The sequence below is a fragment of the Pinus tabuliformis genome, chromosome J, assembly GCF_031772625.1.
Source record: "Pinus tabuliformis cultivar Carrire ecotype Pingquan chromosome J, CPIR1, whole genome shotgun sequence".
In the NCBI taxonomy this organism is placed as follows: Eukaryota; Viridiplantae; Streptophyta; class Pinopsida; order Pinales; family Pinaceae; genus Pinus; species Pinus tabuliformis.
Genome location: NC_142295.1, coordinates 540,371,779 through 540,387,565, shown reverse-complemented (window position 1 = coordinate 540,387,565; position 15,787 = coordinate 540,371,779).

Sequence of the window (15,787 nt, the reverse complement as noted above, 5' to 3'; positions counted from 1 at the left end):
CGTTTTCGTTGTTTATGACCTGAACAACCACAACAACAGAAAAACATTTGTGGCTATCATCTGAAAAGGACAGGTGTAGGGATTTCATAGGCACGATAACCACTCCATTGCAGGTTCAGGCGGCAAGCCATCCTTAGAGGAGTCTTGCAGTCATGTTACATACCAGAAGAAGGATTCGACAGAAAGACATCGACTAGAAAATAGAGCCCGAAAAAGGAAGTGGAAAGGCGACAGCACAACACGATGCAACGCGCACCAGAAGAAGGATTCGGCAGAAAGACAACGGCCGGCAAACAGAGCCCGGAAAAGGAAGGAGAAGGACCATTGCACGCCGCAACCCAAATCAAATGAAATCATCGAGCATTAACAGTCCTGCCAGCTTAGCAATCATCCTAACAAACATGATGGGGCATCTTTGGCACGAGAGAGCTCCCAGGCATCACAGCAGGCTGCCCAAGATATCTGAATATGTTATTCCTCTGTCAGAAGAAGAAAACCTCCGAGCCATGCCTGCCTATTGAGGGAATCAAACCGTTAAGGGATAGATCATACAAGTTTAAGACTCTGAGCCTTCTAGAGAGCTCGGGAGCATTGTAAAGGGCCTATAAAAGGTAGAAAACTACATGTAACAAGGGTTCAACTTCTGGTGACTATTGAGACTTTGCTACTCAAGCTTCCCATCTTCATTCTAGCAATATAAGCTTCTTTTACTGTTATATGTTCAATTTCCATTTCTACTCTGTTCTAGGTTGTGCCTGTTATGCATTTGTTCATGTGCTCTTGATATTTCGCATTAGAGGGGCTGTCATCCCACCTTTGTGTTGAAGTCTAGTATGTAACATTGAATGCATTATGCAGGTTTCTGTTTATTTAGTGCCGGAGAGCTGTCATCCTGTCTGTGCCTTAGGAAATAGATTTATAGACCGTTTTACTGGTTGCAGCTGGCCATCACATGGTCTTGTGCATCTATTGGTGTGTTCAGTATTCTCCATATTCACCTAATCTACAAACTATTTAGCATTAGCGGTTTAAAGTCTTGTAAAGTTGAGGGTGTTCATGCATGTCTTGAGTAAAAACAGAGTTGAAATGGTTGTATGGCTTGATCCAAACCATCTTTCATTCCAATAGTTCATAGAACAATATTGAAGATTATATGTTACCAGGCATCTCCGAGCTGCAACCTAGGAGAGTTTCCTGGAGTGATAACAGGTCCTCTGGCTGCCACCTGTGTGAATTCTCCTCTCACACACAACACTGTCCTTAGACTAAACTATGCAATCCTTAAGGAATGAATTCCTTTTGCATGCAAGAGATATCCTAATGGGAATATTCCTGCAACTAATAGTACATTGTCCCTTCCTCTAATCTCAACTGGGTCTCTGACTGAACTGACATGCATGAGTTATTTATGAGAGAATATTCAATTATTTGAAGTACACTAGTTACATGCATGCATGCATTAACTAACTGAACTCACAATCAGTTTCACAAACTGTTGGAACTAATATAACTAGACTTAACTTAGTTAACTGAGCTAAATAATTACAACTCAAAGTACAACTCATCCTGATCTCCTTAATTAAGGGATAACTTCCTCAATCAAAGGGATAATTGTTGCATGTCTTCACATAGACTTCATGTTTGATTTTCTCTAACTAATTAACTCAAGATGAATTGATTAATTATTTTACAAACAACTGCTGAGCTCAAATTTGAATTTGAATTCTCAATTTTTAGTTCAGGGACTAACTAAAATTGGAATGTATCCCAAAATGCTATTTATAGCAATGCTATTTTTTTTAGCATTTATATATTTAGCATTTCTTGTTGCTATTTTCAACATATGAGTGGATAGATATCCTTAACATGATGGGGAAGGGAGATATCTCTCAACTCCCATTAAGTGACATAGGAGAATTATGTGTTCATCTCTCAAGAGGGAAATCCAAAACTGGGAAAGGTCCAAGAGATCCTTCTCTTGTTAGAGTGAATAAGTTTGCAACTGGATCAGTGAGTAGGGCAGAAATTGGGAATATGCTTGATGAATTCAAAACATATATTCTAGGGAGCCTTAGTGAGCAAATAGACACCCTTAAGTTGCAAAACAAGCAGAAAATCGAGGCTGATGCTTTAGCTATTTTCTGTCCCAAATGAAGGAAAAAAACATGCTTTAAGAGAATGCCCTTTGGATGCAAAAATCATAGAGACTTGTGTGATTTGTTCAGAAAACCATGAGACCAAGGGTTGTCCTTCAATTCCAGGTCTTAAGGCTGTTTTTCAAGAAGAAACAATTCCAAATTCAGCAGAATCTCTTTGCTTTGTCTCTAGAAGACCTTGGCAGGGGCCACAAAATTAGGGATTTAACAATCAAATGTATCTTCAGCCCCCACCAAATTGGAATTCTTGGCAACAACCTTGGCCTCAACCTCAACCTTAATCTCAATCTCAACCTTGGGCTCAAGGAGTACAAAATCCTTATGGAAGATTTTCTCAATATTATCAATATCCTTTAATCATATCAGAATTATCCTCCCCCACAAATTCCACAACAAAATTAGCAACCACAACTTCAAAATCAGAACCCTCAACTTTCACTACCATTTCCACAACAAAATCAACAGCCACAACTTCAAAACCAAAATCCTCAACTCTTACTACCATTTCAGCAGAGACAAAATAAGCTACCTGCCCAACCATTACCAAACCCCAACAATAAGAATCCTCAGAATACTTACATGGTGGAAGGACAACAATTTCCAACTTATATGATCACTCCTCTAGATCTCAATGATGTTCAATTAAGATCTGGTATGATATTAGAAAAGGAAAGGCCTTTTGTAGTTATTCAGGAACAAGACAATTTTGAGGAAGATTCTCTACAGCCCAATAAAAGTTTTGAAGGAACATCTCTCCAAAACCAAAATACTGAAAATGAAAAACAGAAAGAACCAGTGAACTCAACTCCTATCATTGAGCAACCAGTATCTACTTCTGCACCTTCTTTTCCTGAAAGATTAAAAGTTGATAGAGGAGTAGAAAAGCAGATTATGTTACCTAATTATGATTTTCTAGATGAATTGAAAAATGTTTGTATCAAAATACCTTTGTTACAAGCCATTAAGGAGATTCCAGTCCTATCTAAAACAATAAAGGAGTTGAACATAAAGAAACCAGGAAGAAAAGCAAAAAAAAACAAAAAGAATTCACCTTGTAGGAAAAATAGCAGACATAATGATCGGAAAAATTACCATACAAAAATATGTAGATCCAAGAAGTCCAATTGTCAAAACACATATCAATGGAGTTGAAATTCTGAATACATTGATTGATTTAGGAGCAACAATAAACATCATGAGCAAACAAACCATGGAACAGCTCAAGCTTCCTAATCTTCTTTACACACCTACATTACTGCAATTAGCAGATAGATCTGTAATCAAACCAGATGGTGTGTTAGAAGATATTTCAGTGTCCTTAGATTCTTGGGAATATCCTGTTGATTTTATGATCTTAACCCCCAAGAACAATCTAGGAGGACATCCACTTATATTAGGAAGACCTTGGCTGGCCACAGCTGATGCTTTCATTAGCTGTAGATCTGGTGACATGTATATTTATGATGGGAATTCAACAACTATGTATTGTAGGCAAGGCCAATCATATCATGAAAAAATTTGCAACAATGTATTTTCATGTCCAAATTCAACTTGAAGACATTAAAGCAAATTTATATTGTTTTTTATTTTAAAGATGGAGTCAAGTTTGTCTTCAACAGTTTAAACTTCAATATGAAGTATTTTTGGAGCAGTGCAAAGATGAGAGTAGAGATAATGTTCAGATTCCACTCATAAATATTTTGTTCCTGCAACAACGATAAGAATGATAGCTCAATTCTTAACAGGAAAGTTGGTCTTCATGGAGATGATAAGTGAAGTGCCTTGATTGGGGCTTGAAGGAAAACAATTGAAAATTTTGCATTTTGGATTGAGTTTTTGGGTGCTTTTGAGTTCCATCCTCTTTATATTGACTAGGGAAGTGAACTGTTGGAGTCCAAAAGTTCATAATGGGGAGGTGTGATCAGGGGATCAATTTTAAGCTCAAAAATGAAAGTGCCTAGAAATTCTTGAAACTAACGCCAAATCGAAGTGCTCAGAATCTAATGACGTTCATTTCACTTCAATCTGGCACCGTATGCTCAAGTTATCACGTGCTGACCATTTGGCGAAACAACTAAAATTTGAGCAGGGTAGCGGATTGGGATTCCGTACAGTTGAGTCAGCAAGAGTGACTGTGCAGGGTATGATGTAATGACAGGCTAACATCTGGCAGGTTTCAGTTCGTTGGTTGATGGTCGAATTTGATTGGTGGTTTCTTGTTTGAAGTGGACCTATGAATGGGAGCCACGTGGCCCAATGGGAGGCCGACACGTGGCATCCCGATATTGGTAAAAAAAATTGTTATCAGCCACACTGACTCCACAAGAATCGAACACGAGACCTCATGTTGGACAACACAACACCTTACCACTGTACCAAGGGTGGTTCTTAATAAACTATGGTGGCACATTTATATTTCAATGGTATATGTTTTGTATTTGGGGAACGGGGTCGGGGCTAAGTCCTAGCCCCCCGATCACCTCACACCCACGAGATCACAGGCAGGGGAGCTAAGGGCTTGAGCTTAGACCCATCCCACGGTTCTGGTACCAGCAGCTACAAGCCATTGGACTACAACGTATATACTCAAGAGCCAACAGTTGAAGGCGCTAAGGACTGGGACTAGCCCATGGTCGTGGGTGTTACATGGGACCATAATGAAGGGCTCAACAGAGGGTGCAAATGCTAGGCCCCCCAGCCCAAGTCATATGGTCCTTGACGTGACCACAACGTGAAGCTTGGGCACTAGGCGGAGGAGCTTGCGGCAGTGGGCCCAACCCCGAGGTCATATCCCGCCAACATGACCACATGCCAACGCAAAAGGGGGCTTCAACGGTAAGGTTGGGTCATTGGCCTAACCCTCGAACCTGTGGCACCCCACATGACCTTATTCCCGATATTAAGGGCTTAACTGACGGGGGCGGGCGTTAAGGCCCAACCCTCGGCCCTATGTGTCCTTGTTTTTCGAATTAAGGGGTCTGAGGCTAAATTAACTATCCAACAGAACGCACTAGCTGGTAGCTAAATTGTCGCTCCGTTAGCGTTTTCGAGGCAGATTTGTAGGACCAATAGACATAAGGTAGAATTTGTAGGATGATTAACAGTCAAGTTCATGGGAGAGCTTAGGAACTCATATATTTTTGAGTTTTTGACAAAATTGAGCTCAAAAGGAGTGAACTTAGGGGTTTTTGGATGTTATGAATACATTGGTAACCTCTAATTTCTTATTTGAGCACATATACAAAGTATTTTTGCATGTTTGAATCTAAAGGCGTATGGATCAATCAGGGTTTGTAAGCAGTTCTGAAAGGTATTTGTGCATGGAGAAGACCTTATAGAGGTATTCTCACTTCCATAAGTCTACTGCAGCAACTGTAACCAGCAGGGTTCAGTTCAAGTTCAACTTCTTTTAACAGGAAGTTTTGATTATGTGCTTCAATGTGGAATTGAAGTGTTAACATGCTCTTTTTAGATCATTTCAGTTGAAGTATGTCATCTTTGTAGGAGATGCTTTGAGTTGTTGTTGTTTGGGAGAGTTCTTTGTAGGCGAACGTTCCCTTATAGGGGTAATAGCCACATATTTACCTGCAACAAACAATTATGTACTTCATTTAATACTGAATATATGAGTGGTTTAGTCATGTTGATGGACCCATAGATGTAGCCCAGGAGGGGTGAACTCATCAACAAACCTTTTGTCTTGCTCTTCATTATGCCTGCATGGATTATATGTTGTTGTATTCATTATGTTAAGTTATGTATGAAGACTAATTCATGACTTGAAGAGATATTGGAAACCTATTGTTTCAAGACCCATTTTTAATCTTGCAAGGTGTCAAAACGGTCCTAATTTTTGTTTTATTTTATTTTGGAAAAGAGGAAGAAATCACCTAATCCAATTTCAGGTCAAATATTGGTCCAAGACCCTTTTAAGGGTGAGGATGAGAAACAAAGTAGATCCTTCATGAAGATGAAGTATTAAACATGTCTCTCATGGAGATTGAAGACAAAGCAACAAGGAGAACAACTTGGCGTTGCCTCCTCATCATGAAGTCCATGTCATCATTGTCAAAGTTGTGACTTATGCAAGTGTCATCTCAGTGTCAAATGTGTCCATGTGTCATGCCATATAATGTGGAAAGTAATGATGTAATTATCAAAAGGAAAAGGACAAATTGTAATGTGTGGAAGTCCAAGAGTCATATGTGGAAAATGAAAAGTCGCATAGTCGTATGTGTACAAAAGAATCAATAGAAGTTAAAGAGTCTTTAGGAAAAGTCCAAAATTCATTTAGAAGTTCAAGAGTTGTTTAGAAGTCCAAAGGACACATTAGAAGTCCAAGAGTCATGGGGGTAGTTCAAGATTCAAGGGGAGATGAAAGGTCATTCCTCTTGCTATAAAAGCAACCTCATAACTCAAGAAAAGGGATTTTTAGAGGCTTAGGCTTTAGAGAGCTAGTCTTGGCTTCTCTAACTTTGCATAGGAGAGAAAACTATTATTTAGATAAGCAAGAAGTGACTCAATGTTCCATTATTGTAATTAGTGCCTCACTATTGTAAATGTGTACTTGGATCTTTCACCTAATATTGAAGCTCATTGAGCCAACATAGTTTCATGCATGTATCGCGGATGTTTTTAGATTATTTTTTGGATGTTTGCAGTATATGTTATATTCACATGTACTAAGTAAATTGAACTATTTCATTGGATTTGGTGCTTATCTTATTGAATGCCTGTTGTATTTGTTTCCATGAATTGTTGTTATCTTGTGAACTAATTTGCAGGTTAATCAACAAATCTTTCCTTGCTCTTGTGTGCCTCTTTTGGGATAGTACTATTACTTCCTTCCAATGACTCACTCTTGTCTCCCTCTCATGAAGGCCTCCTTTTACACATTGCAATTGGTGCTACACATGTCAACTTACTTGCTTGTTTAAGGATTATGTATATAATCTATTATGTTATTCATTGAAACCAAGGCAAACCTTTGTGTATGGTGGTCAGGTTGATACTCCGGATGGGGCTCCTACTCCAAACAGTGTGAGGTCTAATTGGGACTTCACATCAGGGAGACCCCCTATATGTCAATGGTATCCAACACCGTCAATAGGATCTTTCGACATTGCCTCTCCATTTATGCTTATGTACGTTATAAGAATTATCCTTCTAAGAAGTTATCAAAACTATGCTTATGTGTTCTCTTTGTATGCTCGGGGTTGGGACAAGGTTGCAACTAGATCATACGACTTATCACCATCAGGAATAGCTCCTAAAAGGAGAAGATACTATCATGACAACAGGGTTACAAGTTGCATCTAGGTTCATATGTGGTTCAAATTCGGCATATTGTCACAATAATCGACCTAGCTTCATTCATACTTGAGTTTACATGTGATAATGGGCTTTGCCTTAAGCCTTGAAAAACTTGTATTTTATGCCATAGTCACAAGTCACAATCACAACTTGCAATGCTAGTCTCCATAGCCTCTAGAAGTGCAATTTGCGACTTACCTTGAGTAGTTCATCCTCTTAAGTCACAAATCTCATTTCTAGTTCATAATGACTTGTGACTACCTTCTAAAAGTGCAATTTGTGACCAAGCTTGTCCTCATCGCATGCGACAAAGCTAAGTCGCACTTTTAAACTGTGACTCCTTCACACACCATTATCACCTTTTGTACCATTCGCTAGGCTTCTAATCAATTTGGCTACCCTCCTCATGGGTACTTATATCTCCTAATACACAATTCATATTCATCCTCTTTGTGCTTAACCTTGATACATGCCCTTGTAGAAGGGACTAAATCTTTTCTCAATTCTCAAGCCCAACTTCTATTTCTGAAGCCTTCACCCACTGTTCCTTTTCCAAAGTTTCTACCTAGAATTTACCCATTTTCCCTCAACTGAATTTCATTTGGATAGTCTATGATTTCTATTTAGAATGACCAAGCAATGTATTCCCTTGACTGATTCATGAGTTTTGGCTTAAAGCTATGTGAATGTGTTTAAAGGGAATCATATTTGTCTTTTGGACATAACTATTGTGAAGCCATATCAATCCATTTCATTAGCAATTCCAAAGCTCATTCTTTCCATTCAACCTTATGGTTCGTAATGGAGGAACCACCCTTTTTTAATAAACTCTAATCGCACCATCCTAACATGGCAACCTATACCTATGATTAGTGACCTATAGAGAGGGCCCCTTTCGCCAATCGCAATTTGACACTCTTCCTAATGCATAGACCCACTGTGATTAAGAAATCTGACTAGCATAGACTTCTTCCCTTTGCAATTCACAAGTCACATCCTTAACCCGTAGTGTCACTATCGGCTAAATGTGTGACTAGTATAGGAAACCTCCACCTTTGAAGGCGCAAATCACATCTATAGTTTTCAATGAGACTACAACTAAAAAACGTGATTTGTACTGGAGCCTTGAACTATGTTTTTGGCTAGGTTTCATATTGCACTTCTAACATGTAGTGAGACCACAACTTGAAAATGCAACTTGCAACTTGTGACTTAGAATTGCGACTTGCGGCTAGTCATTCCCCTCATCACATGAGAATTTATCTAGTCGCAATTATCCACTGCGACTGCCACTATAAAGGGTGACTATTAATAGAAATTGTGATTGCGACTACAAAGGGTGATTGTCACTATAAATTGCAACTACGACTACAAAGGGTGACTGCCACTACGAATTATGACTTTGACTACAAAGGGTGACTATCACTAGAAATTACGACTACAACTACAAAGGGTGATTACCACTAGAAGTTGTGATTGCAACTACAAAGGGTGACTGCCACTAGAAAATGTGACTACGACTACAAAGGGTGACTGTGAATACAAAGTGCAACTGCAACTACAGGGAATTCAAAAGGTCATAAGAAATACAAAAGGTCACAAGGAAGGTGAAAATCCAACTCCCCATTTGTATAAATATACCCTCATGCCTCACTTAGAGGGGACTTTTAGCACTTGAGCTAGGCTAGGAATTAAATAGTTGTTTTGTGCTTAAGGAGCTAGAAGCACTTTGCTCTTGGCAGATAATAGGGCAAGTTGTGGTGAGGCTAGGGTTTGTTTCTTGAAGATGGTATGAGTGGCCTATGTTTCACACTGGGCTTTGATGGATCTGCTGGACATGTACTTGAATTTGTAGCACGAATAATAATAAGTTCTTCACTTTTAGCATTAATTCGTGCACCTTCATGGTGGTTGCAATGGCTATCCGATATTTTCATTTTGTGTGCATGTGTGCTTACATGTTGGGTGTATGTTAACAAACTAATTTGTGGTTTATGACTTGCATGTATGCTTTAAATCTTTTGCTTTCTTATTCCACGCTATGTTGGTAACCTATTGTGAATTAATTCACAATTAACTTCTAGCACTTTCCTATTCATGTATGTCTGAGATGGTTTTAGCTCACTAACCCTTTTTAAGGCATGCTTATTCTTATTGTTTTGTTGTCACATTCTTGTATTTCATTATGCAGGTTATCGATTGTGGGCTGATTTCATTCCCATTTTCGGGGCACTTCACTTTTGCTCTGACTCTAACATCTCTGCATCTGACAAAAAGGAGTAAAAATGACATGGTGCCAGTCACAACCACATACCTGATGGGGATCCTATCACAAACGGTGTGAGGTTTGATTAGGACTTCACACTAAGTAGACGCCCTAACTATTAGTAAGACATTTTTCCCTATCAACATATATAACGATCGAAGGAGGGAAGATGACAACCTAACCTTGTGGAGTTTGGTTTTAAGTCATTGACCTTGAAATGGCTCTTTCCCAAATCTTTATTCTAAGTTGTTTTTCTAAAAGTAAAAGTATTTCAGTCCTCATCAATATAATCAATCTCTTGTCAAAAAGTAAGTTTGATGGTGAGAGTGAAGTCTATGCATTTGAGCATGTCCTTCAATTTATTCAAAAGTTTTATCTCTAACAATGTGTGTCATGACAGTGCCATATGTGGACTTTTCACTCTTACTTTTCAAGGTTGTGTCAATTAATCATGGGGTAAGCCCTTGCCACCCGCATCACTCAATTCTTTTAAAAAGTTCACTGTTGAGTATATGTTTGCTTTTCAAGAGTCTAATTCTGAAAATTTATTTAAATAAATTGATGAACTTAAAATGAGACTAGATGAATGATTGGATGATTTTTCGAAGATATTTCTCAATATTTGCTATAAAATTCCCGAGAAAGATAAGGATCAATATCATTTAATAAGAGAGTTTTTGCACCCAGTTGGCCTTTCTGAGAGGGAATATAAATTTAAATTGAACATTGATAGTAATATATCAAAGGATTCTAGTAGTCCACTCCCTAATTTCATTATGCCTACTTTTTCTTTGGGTGTCAGTAAAAGAAAACCTTAGATTTCAGAGGCAGAAATAGTGCCCCCTAATTTCCCTTATCCTCCTTCATCTTCATTGTAAAATGAAATAGATTCTTGTACTAACATGCAAATATCTATTGTTGATGAATCAAGTAATGAGGAAACTTTTCCTAAAAAGGAGCAGAGTTGTCTTGCTTTGGAAGCTGCTCTGAACCCTATTGAAGTGGACCAAGCTCAAATTGAAAATCACATTGGTAAACCATCCTTTGATTATCAATTGATTCAGTTAATCTCCCATCTTCCCATGATATGCTCTTGACTTCGCGTCCCTGCCATGACCAAGGCCTTGTCTTGGGTGACAATGGATGTTCAAATGACGCTATAGAGCATAACATGTGTGAAGATTTGTTGCTCCCTCAAGTTGATACTAATGTGAAGAATTTGAGTTTTTAATTAGATTTAGTTGCAATTGATGTTTCTTCACCTGACTTATTTCATCTTCCTTCATCTTTAACACACACATTGTACCACGATTTGTTTGATGAGTCTCCCATGTAAGTGATTTCTCTAAATCCTTTAGATCCTTATTCCATTGGTCTTAATTGCAATAATGTACAAGATGGTGTTATCTCACAAATAGAAGGTGAGAGGAATGGATCTATTACTCATGATTTGTTTAATTTCCAATCTTTAACAAGTGAAGAAGAAGGTTCTACAATTCCAAATGTTAAAGAAAGCTCTTTGGTTGATTCATCCTCATCCTTAATCCATGAAGAGTCTCATGTGTTAAATGATGAATCTGATCAAATTAGTGGCTTTAGTAACTGCCATCTTATTGATCATATCTTCACTAACACATATAATTATAGTTGTTCATATTCACTTGTTGATTTTTCAAAGCCACCAAAATTTGATGATCCATCATTTGAGAGTTTAGAGACTTGTCAAGAAGTTGAGGCACTTCAACTTTCGCTGATGGTTATGTCAGGTCCTCATAATCTTGACAAGATCCTTGAACATGATCAGATCTTCGTGAGATTCTTCTCCTAACACCTTTTCATCTAATGAATGCCCATCTTTGAATGTTTTTCACGATTTTAAAGCTCACCATTTTGAATATCACGATAGAATCGTTGATTGGTTGGAGGAGTCTTATCTAGCAAGCTATGCTGCTAATAAGAAGTTTCAGTTTTATTTTGTGCTTTCTATGAATAAAAAAGTGGATGAATGCACATTTGCGAGAGGTTTTCAGGGTATTCATGTTTACCATTCTGTTTACCAGGATAGAGTTGCAGCTTGGTTAGAACATCATTTTTTGGTTAATTCTTTTGTGTGCAAGCATGACCTTCTCTCTCATGTGCAAGTTACACAAGTAAGCATTTTTTTTTGGATAATACTTCACATTGAGTTCAATTGTTGACACCTTTGTTTTTGCAGGTTGGGAAGAATTGCGGTGGCTACATTGGAAGTTTGACTTCACATGGCCTGATCTCCTTTTGGGTTAAATTAGGGTTTAGGTTTAGACTAGTTAAGGTTTGATTTTTAGAATAATAATGCATGCATATTCTATGTTGTATTTTCTTGCTAGTCTTCCAACATTGATTTTTCTTTTCATTGTAGATAGCTTTGTTTTCTTCATTGTGTTATGCATGTATTCTACATTTAGCATTCATCTTCCAACATCACTTCATTTGCATTTAGTTGTTTCTTATAATGCATGGCACTTCTCCTTTTAGTTTGCATATAAGTCCTCTTCTCTGCATGTTCTTTGCAAGCCTGTACATGAATAAACCCTATAAGAGTTTCTCTGATTACCTTGCCCTAGTGCTGAATTTTCAACCCATGATTGTTTGTGTCTGTGATGGTCACACCAAGAAGCAACCTCTTGTGGCCCTTGTATTGAAACTTCATTCTTGATATCATTTACACGAGTTAGCTTTCTTGGCAAGGAAAATATGAATTAGTATCTGTGGGGAACTCTAATATGTTGATGAGGCCTATATCTATAACCTGAACTTTGTTTCTGGTATGGTCATGATGTTTCATTGTGTGTTTTATTGTCCACTTGTCAGTCATAGATGAGATGTGGAAGCATGGCATGAGAGCATACCTAAGTCAGAAAATCTTTTAGTTTCTTTAAACAAGAAACAACTTCTCTTGCCAGTAAAAATAAGTCAGGATCCCTCATCCACCCTGGTACAAGAGATGCCTAGTAACTGATGCCAATGTACATGCATAAGCAAATCAATCAAATAAAGGGTAAAGGAGTGAGAAAATCTTCCTGCATAGAGAGGTGATGCAAGCAACTTTGCTGGGGTATCGAACATGCTTGCTGGCAGTGAAGAAATGCTTGTGATTTATTGAGTGACTCCGTCAGGGTACTGAACATCCCTACTATCAATGGAGCAACACTAGAAAATCACTTTAAAATTCTGAATATAATAAATCCTCCGTCATGTTCTCTGCATCATCGTCAAAGACTTACATGTGTGAGCTCTTATTTTAAAGATTAACAGGACCTAACTAAGGAGACAGATGAAGGGCGCATCTGTAAAAGGTTAAGTAACCCAAGTGGTACCCACAATATATAATTCAATACTTCCTTGCATTATTAATAAGACTCAATTTATTAAAAGGACATATGTAGAGATGCTCGATTCTACCAATGGTTCGCCAATTATTGTAGCTACTACAACACAACCCAAAATTTTTAGCTTGTATATCTAAATTTTGGGCCCCACTGTGCTTTTCAAGGTCTTAACAGATACCCTCGTTGATTGTAACGATCAAAACTCTTCAATAATCTAGTTATCATTGAGCTATAATTGCTTGTATGTTTGCGAGGCACATTGCCTATACTTTCCTGTCTTGCTTCATCACCATTATTAGGGTTTACAACACTTGAAGTCTATCAATCTTGCAAAGGATCTTTCGAGGTTGTGTCTCCATTATGCTTATGTAAGTTATAAGAATTATCCTTCTAAAAATATATCAAAACTATGCTTATGCGTGCTTTTTGTATGCCTACGGTTTGGACAAGGTTGCAACCAGATCATAAGGATTATCACCATCAGGAGCAACTCCTAAAAGGAGCAAATACTATCATGACAATAGGGTTATAAGTTGCATCAAGGTTCATATGTGGTATAAATTTGACATATTGTCGCAGGGATAAGCCGAGCTTTGTTCGCACTTGATTTTATAGGCGACAATGGGCTTTGTCTTAAGCCTTGAAAAACTTGTATTTTTCGCCATAGTCACAATTGCAACTTGTAGTGTTATTCTCCCTAGCCTCTTGAAGTGTGAATTGTGACTTACCTTGGGAAACTCATCCTCTTAAGTCAAAAATTATATTTCTAGTTCACAATGACATGTGACTGCCTTCTAAAAGTGCAATTTGCAACCAGGCCTCTCCTCATTGCATGCGACAAAGCCAAGTCGCACTTTTAAACTGCGACTCCCTCACACGCCATTACCACCTTTTGTACCATTTGCTTGAATTCTAATCGATTATGCTACCCTCCTCACGAGTACTTATATCTCCCAATACGTTGTTCATCTTCGTCCTCTCCACGCTTAACCTTGATACACACCCTATCTAAAACATGCTATTGAAAAAGTGTCTAAATATTTTATCAATTTTCAGGCCCAACATCTATTTTCTGAAGCCTCCACTCTCTATTCCTTTTCCAAAGTTTCTACCTAGAATTTACCCATTTTCCCTCAACTGAATTTCATTTGGATATTCTATGATTTCTATATCGAATGACCAAGAAATGTATTTCCTTAACTGATTCATGAGTTTTGGCTTAAAGCTATGTGAATGCGTTTAAAGGGAATCATGTGGGTCTTTTGGATAGACCATTATAGAGCCATATCAATCCATTTCATTAGCGATTCCAAAGCTCATTCATTCCATTCAACCTTATGGTTCATAATAGAGAAACCCCCCTTTTTCTATAAACTCAATTGCACCATCCTAACATGGAAACCTAAACCTACGATTAGCGACCTATAGAGAGGCCCCCTTTCACCAATCACAAATTGACGCTCTTCTTAATGCTTAGATCCATTGTGATTAAGAAATGCGACTAGCATAGCCTTCGTCCCTTTGTAAGTCACAAGTCGCATCCTTAACCCATAGTGTCACTAGCGGCTAAATTCACAACTAGTATAGGAAACCTCCACCTTTGAAGTCACAAATCACATCTATAGTCCATAGTGAGAATAGAGCTAAAAAATTTGACTTATATTAAAGCCTTAAATTATGATGACTGGGTCGCAAATTGCACTTCTAACATGTAGTAAGCCTACAACTTGAAAATGCGACTTGTGACTTAGAATTGCGACTTGCGACATAGATTTGCAACTTGTGACTAAAGGCTAGAGAGACAACTCAAGTCACAAATTGCATCTTTAGTGCCTTACTAACTATCCTCCAGATTTGTCACTCGTGACTAGTCATTCCCCTCATCACATGCGACTTAATCTAGTCAAAATTCTCCATCGTGACTTCTGCTAGAAATTGTGATGTGAGTACAAAGGGTAACTGTCACTAGAAATTGCGACCGCGAGTACAAAGGGTGATTGTCACTAGAAATTGTAACCACGACTACAAAGGGCGACTGCCACTGCGAATTGCGACTGCAAAGGGTGACTGTCACTAGAAATTGCGATTGCGACTACAAAGGGTGACTTCCACTAGAAGTTGCAAGTGTGACTACAAAGGGCGATTGCCACTAGAAAATGCAATTACGACTACAAAAGGTTACTGTGACTACAAAGTGCGACTGCGACTACAAATAATATGAAAGGTCACGGGGAAGGTGAAAAGCCACCTCCCCATTTGTATAAATATATCGTCATGCCTCATTTAGAGGGGACTTTTAGCACATGAGCTAGGCTAGGATTTAGATAGTTGTTTTGTGCTTAAGGAGCTAGAAGCACTCTGCTCTTGGCAGATAATAGGACGAGCTTTGGTGAGGCTAGGGTTTGTGTATTGAAGATGGTATGAGCAACCTATGTTCCACTATTGGGCTTTGATGGACCTGGTGGACATGTACTTGAATTTGCAACATGAATAATAAGAAGTTCTTCAATTTTGGAATTGATTCTCGTGCACTTTCATGGTGGTTGTAATCGCTATCCAGTATTTCCATTATGTGTGCATGTGTGCTTACATGTTGGGTATATCTTAACGAACTAATTCGTGGCTTATGGTCTGCACGTCTGCTTTGAATCTTTTGCTTTCTTATTCCACGCTATGATGGTAAC